General features: G+C 28.5%; 1 protein-coding gene across 2 annotated transcripts in view; it reads left to right on the top strand.

Annotated features, from left to right (window-relative positions):
* The first annotated feature begins 3,021 nt into the window (after nucleotides 1–3,021).
* LOC136978107 (ecotropic viral integration site 5 ortholog-like) overlaps nucleotides 3,022–12,815 on the top strand; it is a 90,575-nt gene continuing 80,781 nt past the window's right edge. For both annotated transcript variants that reach the window (XM_067273764.1, XM_067273763.1), the window contains exon 1: nucleotides 3,022–3,203. The gene's annotated coding sequence lies outside the window, so the exon portion shown is untranslated. The remainder of the gene's footprint in view (nucleotides 3,204–12,815) is intronic.

Raw genomic sequence — 12,815 nt, 5'->3', positions numbered from 1 at the left:
ATAGAATTTTCCACAAACCGAGAACATCCGACAGCATTAATTTTTGTGCTATTTCAGAGTTTAACAGTTAAGAAACTAACATTTCCAGGTAACAACAGGAAACGGATTTCTTCTGACATCTTGGGAATATAATTATATATTTGTTAATTGCACTAAACGAAACATTTGTCTTTATGTATGTAAATTTATTATAAATGTTTATCTACTAAGTATAAACACCTTAATTAGGATTTCTCTGTTAAAAATAGTACTTTTGCTAATTGTTTAAATATTAAGATTTAGATTGTAGGGAAAAAATTGCAAATAATGATATTTTTCTATGTATTAGCTTTTAGTTTTTCTGTTTAATTCTTGATGAAGCTGAGAAACGCGATGCTGCGCTTGATCTGGTTTTGTTAATTTCCCCAATTTTTAAATTAATAATAAAGGTAATTAAGATAAAATGAACGACTAATTTGATCTTTACAAATTATAATCCAGAGTTTGGTTCTTTACTATTGTTAATTTCTTATGTTTTCTTTCTCCAGACAGACACATTAACGTTCATCTCTGACTGATACTAGGCTGAATGAATTCGAGCATTTTTTTCTTGACATTAAACAAAGTCTGTAGAGAGGTTGTGGTCAGTGGCGTAGCGTGGGTGTCAGCCGCCCGGGCGGAGGAAAATTTCGCCGCTTCCTTATTTAAGTATCTCAATTCAAAAGACTAAAATATACAGTAATTCTAAAGAACTTTTCGGCAAAGAACAATCATCATTATTGTATATTATACAGGTGTATTGTGTATTTATTGTGAAATTTTGCCGCCTCTAAAAGTGCCGCCCGGGACGGGCCGCCTCTGCCGCCCCCACTACGCTACTCTGAAAGGCAAGAAATTGCACGAACAGTCGAATGCCACTTCCTTTTTTTTCTTTTGTTCAAGAACTACTGTGAATCAATCATTAGTGACGTTTAACAATCGGCGGCCTGCCGGCGGCTCCCTTCCTGGGGGAGTCCGTCGGGAGCACGAACAGTCGAACTCCAGTTCATTTTTTTTTCAAGCATCACGACTCCCGATCGCGATAGCGAGACTGAGGAGCCGTAGCCCCCGAGGTCGACGAGTGCGAGGGTGTGCAAAAAGGACTTAACTCGAACTGTAGACGATCAATGTGCTCGTGGATCAACATCTGCCTTTGTTGAAGATATATGTGGCCAAGTGCCGGACTGCCTGTTAAACACGCGATAGGCTTAGCGGAGAGAGCGACGCGACTCCCGATCATCGCGCAATCGCCGAAAAAAAGTATGATAACTTTCTTATTTTTTGCCTCCGGCCCAAAAGTAGGGTACTGTTGAATTCGTCTCGGTCCTCTGAGTTCAAATACAAGGACGACGCCAGCCAATGGGTAAGGGGGGGCAAGATGATGTAAATTGATAGAGGATATGAATTGTATGTAGGTAAAATAGAAACGATTCATAAAGTTTTAATCATTTACTATGTACCGGAAAAGAAATATCTCAAATAAAACATTTTCTTTAACTTACAAGAAGCCTAAGAAGATTATTTTAATTAAAACTTAGCATTTAAATAACTTTTTCGAATTTCTAGGGGAGGGCAACCGCCCCTCTGCCCCCCCCTGGCGACGCCCTTGTTCAAATACAGTCAAACCTGTTTTTATGCGGGGGATAGGGACCGCATTAAAAAAAACGCATTAAAAAAAATCTCACGAAACTTCACGAATGGCTGTAAATAATAGTTTTCGCAACACAATTAAAAAAAATAATTTTTTTATGCGGTCAACAGGGACCGCATAAAAAAAGTCTCACATAGAAAATAACTCAAAACCGTACGAAATAGAATTTATTGACAACAGATGTCAGCACTTGACTGCATCGTCTGGTCTATCGTCTGTTTTACATATTTTTGTCCAGGTGGTGTTTTGTTGACTTAAAAAGTAAATTATTTCATTTTTCGCATATTCATGCAATAATATTACTATAATAAGTGCATTTATGCTATAATAAGTTTATTTAGCTATAATAAATCAACGTGAGACACGACGAATCGCACGAGACTAGTCGCCAACTATACCGCACAAATTAAAAATTCGCATTAAAAAAATCGCACAAATAAGGGGAGGGCAACCGCCCCTCTGCCACCCCCCATGGCGACAGCGCTTGTACAAATATATACTCAAAGTCCGGAAATTCCATAGGTGGTAATCTATAGTACACTCATATTGGCTTTCACTTGTGTTCTCCATAAACGAGTGGATTGCAAATGCATTTAGTAAGTAATCCCGTTGCACATTTTCACTAGTATAAATCAGAATAAACATATGCGAGCGTTACTCGTAAGCAACAATATATACGAGGCACTAAAAAGCTTTTTCTACCCATTGCAACTCTGGTTTTAGGGGTGTAGCCGCGCCCCTGCCGGCCACCGCGAGAAACCGTTTTGTCCCCCTGCGCATTCTCGAAATGCGATAGCCTCTCTTATCTCGTAAGTAACGGTTATACGAGTGTCTTTTAGCGTGTTATACGAACACGATCGCAATTTTTACGCCGTGTTATACCATTCCGTGTTATATGAACCCGTGTTATAGGGGGGTCTACTGTACTCATTTTGAAGTGTTAAACATAGAACTCTTTTTAAACATTAAAAATAAACTGTAAACACATTTTTTCAGTTCATTTTGTAATAATAATTTTAGTTTAATTTAAGAGAGATTAAATCATATGCTATATTATTATATATTTGGATAAGTTAAAAGGTTTAATAAAATTTTGATTCGAGAAAAGTAGAAAAATTGACATTATATCTACTTGATGTCTATGGAAAATATTGACAGCAAACTCCTGAGGAGACTACTGTACAGTACTTGCATTGCTATTAACCTCTTCTAATTTAAAGAAAAATAAAATAATTTAATTAAATAAAGCGTTTTTTAAAATAAAACTTGTTTTTTTAGAGAAACAATTATAGTTTTAAAAATTACGAAAAAGCTAACTTGTGTTTTTTCCGAAAGATGGCGTAATGGTGTCCACGTGTTAGAAAAGCAGGTAGATGCATTCCAGACTAACAAGTCATTCAGGTGACAGGAAGTTAAGGTTGACAATTCATTTACCTTTCGCCGTATACGCGTATCCCATTGTGTTAATGCACAACGTTGGATGTACAGTAAATGACGTATTCAATACGGTAGCAGTCGCACCATGACCTTACAGGTAAATATTAATTCGTTCCATATTTATTATTTATCAATGAATGCATGTTTATGTCCTCAATTTTTAAATGTTCCGTTATGTTTTTGATGTGTTAATCAAAATATTGTTAAAGAAAATGTCGTGTTAGCCATACCTATACATACGTGAAGCGGAATTAGCTTTATTATAATGCTTAATCGGCTTGTTATAATGGGAATTAATAAATCACAGAACTCTTCCTGGATTAGTTCATATAAAATTGCACCCACATTCAATATTGGGGCGTACCTGTACATGAAATGTAGTGCAGTCAGATTTAATGATGCGTTTAGTTCCAGTAACGGAATGTGGATAATATTTTCCACGGTAGAGCATAAAAATATGAGTTAATGGGATTTGTAGATAAGAAAGTTTTTCTAATGAATTTGTAGGTTATTTAAACTTAATATTATAATCTTTGTTCTTGTTTCATTTTTTATTGAAGTAAATGAAATAATTGGTGTGGGTGTCCTAGTTTTATTATTGTTTTTAGTTTCTAAGCTGGTAAATAATAGTGTTCATTTTGGAAGGAAAGAAAAGTATAACAATGTCCTAATGAACTTGATGGATCGAGAAACTTATCCTTGAATGATCGATGATTGCCGACACACATTACTTTTTCAAAATATTTTTAAAGTTTACGAGTCTGATTGTGGCATCTTGATTAGCGGACGATATTGTATTCTTGTTTTGATTAATTGCTATCTTGTAAGGTAAAATCTATATCTTATCTTTAATATTAAAAACTAAGATTAATTTATTGATTATAATCAACTAATTTAGGTTTTATCAATAAAATAACTTGTTTTAAGATATTATCCATTGCTATAAAAAATTCTATAGATATTTGAATTTTATTAACAGGATATAAAAAAATAATCATAAATGTTTTTGTTGTTTTTACAAGTCAAATAAATATTTGGATCATAGTTTTTGCATAAAAGAACATTTTAGATAATCTTTTAAATATGAAAATTATCCTTATGATTGTTTGTTTTTTCAAATTAATTAGAAAATATATCCTTTAACTTAGAATGACAACACACATTTTGACAGATTTATCAAAATTATTTTATACCTCAATTTGAGTTTAAAATTATAAATTTTAGTGAAGAATTAATAATGAAAAATCTACCAAATTGGTATATTTAAGAGCCTCCATTTTCCATTGAAAACTTGTTTTTTAACTTACAATTTGAATCATTTCTGTACAAAAACAAAAAATACTATTTAAAAAAAAAATTAGTTCAAAAGTTCTAGAAGAAATATATTTTTAATTTTTCTGTAAAAAAATTTTTTATCAAGTTTAAAACATCTTCAAATGTTTATTATTTTTGCAAATTCAAAATATTTATTTTAATTTTAAAATGATAATTCTGATGTGAAGTTTACATAGATAAGAACTGAAGAAAATTTCTTTTGGACATTCATTTTAAAAAATTTATATGGTAATGCCAACTGTGTTGTGTAAATTATGACCTGTTTATATGCATTGTATGTATTTTTATGTTAGATAAATTATCATCAACCTTTTTATAAACTAATAAATTTATATTCTTACATAAAATAATTAAAATATTCCAAACATTATGTCAAAGGATTATCTGATAACATACTGTTCTAATTAGTTTTTTCCTATGAACAATTTTTTTATTTAAACACATTTCAGTTGTAGTATATTTAGTAACATCTGTTCATATCTAAAGTTAAATTCATATTTATGTAAAAAAATATTTAGAAAAATTCAAAATACAGAGATTAACTAAAATTTATAAGCTATTTTTACAAAAAATAAATTTTCTAGATATGGTAGGACAAAATTTTTATTTCCTGTAGCCAAATGACCTGCAGATTTATGATACAATATGTGTGAAACAATTTTGTAAATTATAAATTTTTGTTTATTTGTAGCAATTTGTCATAGTTTTCCTGTCTTAAATAATAATAATCACAAGAAAATTTAGAAAACTGAAAAATTATATGTAATATAGAGATGTTTATCTTGAAATGTAATAGGATTTTTCTTCAAATCACTACTTACTGTTACTCTTATGATTGAACAGTTATTTTAACAGTTAAATAATAAAAGTAAGAAAAGAAATAAACAATAATTATCAGTTTAATTATTTTTTTTATTATTTAATTATTTAACTATGCAGTTGTTAAAATATAAAAGTGTTACTATGTTGCTTAAGATAAATTTTCAGATGTTTTGTAAGGTTTCTGCTTTTATTTAATTCAATGGCCTTTTATGATAAATATATTTCATAACTTATTGTCATTGTTCAACCTATTATTTTTAACTAATCAGTTGTTTTGATTTACTCTTAATATAATGATTAAAAATTTCTAAATGGAATAAAGATTGTGAAGTGAATGAATGAATTTGTTTCTATTCATTAACATAGATGTATATAATCTCTTATTACAATAAATACTTTATATTTATCAATACATTTTTAAATAAATTTTTATTTATAATAGCTGTTAAATTCTTTAGAGATTACTGTTTATATAATTTATACTTGCTCTATTTCTTACTGTTTTTAATTGTCTATTTTTCAATATGTCATTATTCAAGTTATTTATTATTATTCAAAATATCACAGTCAACATTATATGTAGTATTTTGACACCAAATTAAAATATGAATTTAATTGAATGATTTGCTGTTAATTACATTGATTTTAACACAATATATCCTAATTTGTATTAGCCATTTGAGTATAACATTTTTAAATTGTCACAATTAAATTCCAATTTCCTTTATAATTGTTTTTCACCAAAATGTAAATTTTCCTTAAGGCTTTCAATGCCTTAAGGAACCTTGGAAAAGAATATATCCTTCATTATTTAATTTTATTTGTATATTAAAAAGAAGCAAGAAAGTTAACTAATTTATTAATTAACCCTTCAGTTGTGAAGTTATTTTCATGCAGTCAAAACCTTATTATTAGAAATTTAAAAAAGTAATAATTATATACAATACATAATTTTCTTAGAAGTATTTTTTTCTTTTTATGTTATATTTATTTACTTTAAATGTGAAAATGAATAAAATATCAAATACACAATACAATTACTTTAATTTTATTTCTATTTAATTAATATATTTAGATTTGTGGCAATTTACTATAAAATTAAATGTTTTGATAAGATAATGTTAAATAGTAAATAAAAATTAGTAAAAGATATCAAGTATATTTTTATAGTTTTAAGTATCCCGTAGTTTTTACCCCATCATTAGTAGTATGGGAATCTGCGGTGATGAGTCTGTTTCTCTGTTCACCTACTCGTGGAGTCAGAAAGTTAAGTCTGCCCACTCTGTCAGTGGATAGGATCGTACAAATTCTAGGATTTCTGACACAGCCAAAAATTTCGCATTTGGCCTGCAATTTTATTTCCTTATAATTTCATTCGAAAGGGAGGACTTATGGATTCCTGATAAAGCGTATGGCATTTATTGTCATCAAACATCAAAACCAGTTAAACAAATAACAAAAATTTTAATGATAAAATTTAGAAGGAAGATAAATACAAACTAAATGGATTATATCTCGATAACTATCTATCAACATCTCTAATTGATGCAAGAGAGAGATTATACATTGGGTTAAGCATAATATCTCTTTCTGTTAGTGTTTTCCTAAGTCTAATTTGATGTCCTGTGGTGGTGTAATATGTCTAGCAGTAAAGTAAGGTCAATTTCAGTGCTCACAAGTCATTAAGAAGACTAGACAAGAAGCGTATCATAGTAAAATTTGAATACTTTTAAAAGTAAAATATATAATAGTTGTTTTCATTTTAATATATTATATTACAATTTTTTCACTTTCTATATCTGACTGAATGATGATTGAATTGGAAAATTTGTCATTTCACTTAAGTGGGAATTATATTTGAAGAGACAATCAAATGTTAAATATGATTTATTATATTTAAATATTAGTATTTTTATTCAATTTAGCAGTCATTAAATTAAATACAGTCAATTGGTAGTTTGAGCATTATGAAAATAAATTTAATATAAGCAATTTTGAAGATGAAATTATTATGAGAAGAAAACTCATAAAAGAAAGCTATATGAATGCATTTGTATAAAACATAGTGATGATAATATATTAATTTAAATTATGGTATAAAATTAGATATATAAAAGAAAGCAGTATGAATGCATTTGTGTTTTCTTTGTTTTATGAGTTATGTTTTATTTTTCTTTCTGTTACTATTATATTTTATGCAAAAGTGTATATATAAAGAAAAATTTAACTTTATTTTTATTGGTGTTAACAATCATTTAATTTGTCATGTTACTTGTAGTCAGTTTTTTAACACATTTAAGTTCTCAAAGTTTTTCTGTTTTTGATTCTTTGATGGACAAAGTCTGAAAGTGTTTGTATTTTCTAAAACTTTTTTTCTCTGACCCTGAGCACTGGGAGTTCGGTCGTGGGTTCATGCCTCGCTTGGACGGACTGGCCATGTGGAGCTTTCCGGGTTTTCTCCACGTCTGTAATGCCTAAATAGAGGCCAGTTTCCCTTAAAAAACCTCCCGGAAGGCATCCCCCTAGGCAGATCGCCCAAGTGTTGCATTGCCATAACTTAACAAAACAAACAAACTTTTCTCTGGAAAAGGAAGTTTGAATCAATATATATAAGTTGAATGAAGAGAAAATATGAAATTTAGCAGTAAGATTTGAATGCTACAAGTTTGCAAAATTTATGAAGAATTTGGCTTGCTTTAAAAATGAATAATTTAAAATAACATGTTTTGTTTTTAAAATAACTAAAAATTTTTTCCAGTTCCTTAAGTTTATATTTAAATAAATAAATAAATCATGTTTTAAGTTCCAAAGAGTCACTAATGTTTAATAAGAATTACCAACAAAAAAATAGTTCAATCCTTGAAAGCAGGAAGGAAAATTTTAAATCTAAACTTTGTTTTATTGTTGATAAATTTCAACTCATAAAATGTTGGGATATAAATGGCTTTCAGATTTTTGTTTTTAAAAATATTATAAAAAAATATTTTAATATTTATTTTTTGATTTAATTTGGATCAGCATTCAGATTTTTGGATTTAATTTTGTTTGCATTATTTTTAATTTAGCAAATTTTGAATGCACCTGAAAATTTTATCAGTATAATGATTTTAGAAATAGTAGTTGGAGGTAATGTTCTGTTTAATAAAATCATATTTTCTTAAACATTAATAATTTTTAAAATGAAATTGAATGTATTAATCTAAATAATCACCTAAATTTTTTGGTTGGCACGTGCGTCGTGGAAATAGGTGTTTGATAATTCGAAAATCGTTTTAGGAAGAGAAGGAAGCTTGAGAAAGGACACAGTGAGGTGTTCAAAAACGTTTGCGGAGGGACTTTGAGTAGACTTTTACCGGTTAAAGGTTTTTGGATGAAGTTAGTGTATTAATCTATCTTTTGGATGATTTAAACAGAAAGATGTTACAAAAAGTTTAATATATTAAACATTTAAGTGTTAAATATTATTTTAATGTAATAAAACAGTGATAAATAATTGTTGTAATTTCTTCCGAAAAGTTTTCTGCAAAGTTTATTCTCCTCTTCCTTTTTTTTTATTTATTTAAGCTTATTCTTTCAAGGACTTTTGGCTATGATTCAATCTATACAAAGAATAATAATAACTATTGTTGCAGATTTAATCATGGTTGAAATTTTATATATATATATATACAAAACCAATGGCTTATTCATTGTAAAAAATGTGTGTAAGAACTCTATATGTTGCGTATCCGAGTGGAGATTTATATTACATCACAATTCACATTTAACAATTTTTTCTTAACATATCTGTTCAAAATTACACATAAGATTCATTTTTAACTATAATATGTAATTAAATATTCAAATTTCTTAAAATAACTTTTACTAATGTATTGTTCAGTAAATTACAATATTAAATTGTTGAATAAATTAATAAATACCCTACTTCTAGTAAGAAAAAAATAAATAGGAAATTATTGCTTCAACTAATGCTAAGTTAATGTGAAAACTGATATATAGCATGTAATTTGTAACTGCATTTAAATATTCTCTAATAGCATATTTATATTTTTTAAAACATTCATCAACTAAATAATCATTTTACTTTTAAAAAACTATTTTCATTTGGAATGAAATATTTAGTATATCTTTAATTGCTTTTTGCATCAATATCAATTCAAAATCTTATTGATTCTTAATGTTCTTTGCTGCTCTCTAAACTAAAGAGAATGAGAAGAACATTCAAATATTAATTTTTTTACACTATTTAACATCACAAGTTTAATTTAACCTATGGATTAAGAAGCTATTGCTATTGTTATAGCTGAGTATTTAAAAATTATTTTGCACAGACAGTTGCAGCAACAAAAAAAGAATAGACATTAAGAGAATTCTAGAATAACTATATATAACATTTTTCACAAAATATAGAAAATTGTAGGAACTGGGCTAAATTGATAACAAAGTGCTTAAATGGTAAATAGAAAATCCCTCTAAAAATTCTGATAAATATTTAATCTCTAATAAAACAAATGAAACTGAAAAATTACTAATGAATAGTTTCTTTTACAACTCAGTTTTTCCATGCCATTTTCACAATCAAGACAATCAGTAAAAACTTGATAAAACTTGAAGCATGACAAGCTAAACAAGATGATGAGGAAGAGCTAGAAAAAAAGGAATTTAAAAAATTTATGCTAAAATAATGATTGACGTTTTTAGCTAAATGAATGATGTAATGCAAAAATTTGAATTTACTCAAGTAGTGGAAGATTTTGAGAATTAAATAATTTAATTTAAAAACACTTGCATACATTACAGAAATTTGTAATGAAAGGGGGGGAAAATTTGGATAAAATTGGACGTTCTTAAATATATAGTATTTGTGTCTTACTGATAAATTTCAAGATAAATTAATGTCTTTTTCAATGGATGCTGATGATTAAGAATATATTTTGCATAAACTGGATAAAAATAGTTTGTGCAAAAATCTTCATCAGTTACAATAGAATAGAACACTGATACAAAAATTTAAAATTTTAAAAAATGATAAGAAGAATTCTAAGATAAATATACAAATAAATAGTTGAGGTTAATCAAATAAATAATCACAGAAATATATTAATTAAAAATAAAATAATGAATGAATAAATATCGTCCAATAAAATTAATTTTCATAAACGGACTGCCATACTGTAGACAAATTGTCCACATCCCTATGGTTGATGCATGATGATTTTTTGTGTGCTTTATAGATTTCCAATTTCTCCAGATATCCCATCGTGTGTATATTAGATGTTGGTCTGATGATGCTTGCTTGCTCCCATTATACTTGTATATCTTGATATTGCATGTAACCTGTTAGTACCATATTATTTAGATTTTTATCAATTGTGTACTTATGCTCCTTAAGTGTTGTTGTAAATCATGCATAGTGGCACCCATGTAGAACAGTTTTTTGATTTGAAATGCTGGTTGATTATCAGGATGGAGTAAATCCCCATGGACGAATTAGTTATATGGTTTCTTATCATTTCTTAAAATTCTGAAGATTGTCAGGTTGCATCGATATACTATTGCTACATCATTAGCTTTGGCTGCTTTCTTACGTACGTTTCTTAAAGATGGGATATAATTTAAAACAACTTTGTTTCTAGTCCAATGATGCATATTGACTTTTTGATGTTTGAAAGGTCGTGATCAATTTCTGTATTATTTTTATCAAATAACCATGTTGCTCTGCGATGTTTAATATGTAATTCAGCTCCAATACTGTGTCTTGTATACTGGCACAATGGGTATATGCCCTTCTAATCAAGGATCTAAATGCTATGAATTTTATGTGCTGGGGATCAACAGAGTTAGATGGAATTAACAGAGGTTGAAAACATGGTTTCCTGTATACCTCGGTCCAGATTTTGCCATCATTGCAAGAGATAGAAATGTCCAGGAAGTTTACTGTTGTTTCACTCTCCTGGTTTAATTGTAGAAGTAATCCATAGGGGTTATCTTTGATTGCCTTTAAAAACTGCTGCAGGTTTGGTTTCCTCTGCCTGAAGATGAGATATCATCAACATATCTAGTGCATAAGATGATGAAGCATTGGAATTTTGGCAGAATGTTGTTTTTCAATTGTTGCACCACTAGTTCACAAAATATTGCTGAAGTGTGATTGTCCATAGGCATACCTCTTCCTTGTAAATATACCTTATCTTCAAATTCAAAGAATGATGTATAAGATACAAGATGCACAAGTTCCAGTGATTGTGATGTTTGTAGAAAAAATATAAAAGTGATGTTTACATGCATCTTTGATGTTGGCAAACAGGAAATCCCTTATTGCACAAAACAATGAGATATTTTTATAGATGGATACATTGCTTTGAAGTCTAAGACTGTCATGTATTCTTTGTCTACTAGCAAAACGTTACTGAAGCATTCTATAATCTACAGTGAGTTGTTAATTGAAAGCGGATGATAAGTAGCTTTAGTGTGGTAGAATTTAACTAGCTGCTATCAGTTATGATAGAATAGAACACTAATACAAAAATTTTAAATGTTTGTATTGGTGTTCTATTCTATTGTAACTGATGAAGATCAGTAAAACTAATCAAAAACGTTTTTATTTTATTAAATTCATTACTGGATCTTTTAAAGGCATGACTTTTTTTTATGATTAAGAAGCTGATTGCTTTTCCTATCTGTAAATTTTTGTCCAGTGGAGAATTATTTTTTTAAAAGTTAAAAAAAGTCTGCCCAAAAGGGACCACCATTTATTTTTCTTGCGTTCTAGACAATACACAATCTTGGCAACTGACCTTTCTCTCTAGGCTACTTGGTGCCAGAAGTTAAAAAATGTCCTTTTAAAAACACAAAATACGTTCAATTAAAATTATAAGTAATTTCTAAAAAGGAACTGGTGACATACAGACTTGTTGCTTACATCCATCCATACCTTCGTTAGAGTTGTTGCTGCTTTTATCTACTAAGAAGCGTTGGAAAATGTAGATTTTTAGAAAGTTGCCCCCTGGTGACGATACATGTAGAATTTTCATCTGTAAATTTTCGTCCGATGGAGAATTATTTTTGTTTTTCTCTGGTTATAATATATTGTGTGCGCATGTATTTATTTATATGTGAAATATTAAAGAAATAAAGTATATTGACATTTAGTTAATTTATTATTTTTGTTATGTATTTATATGCTCTTAATATTTTTGTATAAAATTCAGCTTGCACCCAAATTGGTGGAATGGAACTTTATAATTACTCAGTTAAATGAGTTTTCAGTTTGATTTTAAACTTCTCAAAAAACAGTGAAATAATTGCTTTAAATCTGTATTTTGAATGTTCAAAAATGCTTTGTCATGTTTTTATAATTTGTTAATTTTCTGAATTAATAGTTGAGCAGTAGTGAGATTTGAAAGTAATCTGATGTTTTTATTTATATTTGAAGTTTTGCTTTTGACATTACAGAATGGTACCGAACAAAATGTTAACCTCCAGAATAATCATTAAGAGTTAAATTAATTGATGCTATTAGATTTAATATATAAATATATTCTTGTATATT

This window comes from Centruroides vittatus, unplaced genomic scaffold, assembly GCF_030686945.1.
Source record: "Centruroides vittatus isolate TY-2023 unplaced genomic scaffold, ASM3068694v2 contig_488, whole genome shotgun sequence".
In the NCBI taxonomy this organism is placed as follows: Eukaryota; Metazoa; Arthropoda; class Arachnida; order Scorpiones; family Buthidae; genus Centruroides; species Centruroides vittatus.
The sequence above is the reverse complement of the archived record's forward strand: the minus strand, read 5'-3'. Positions and strand labels throughout refer to the sequence as shown.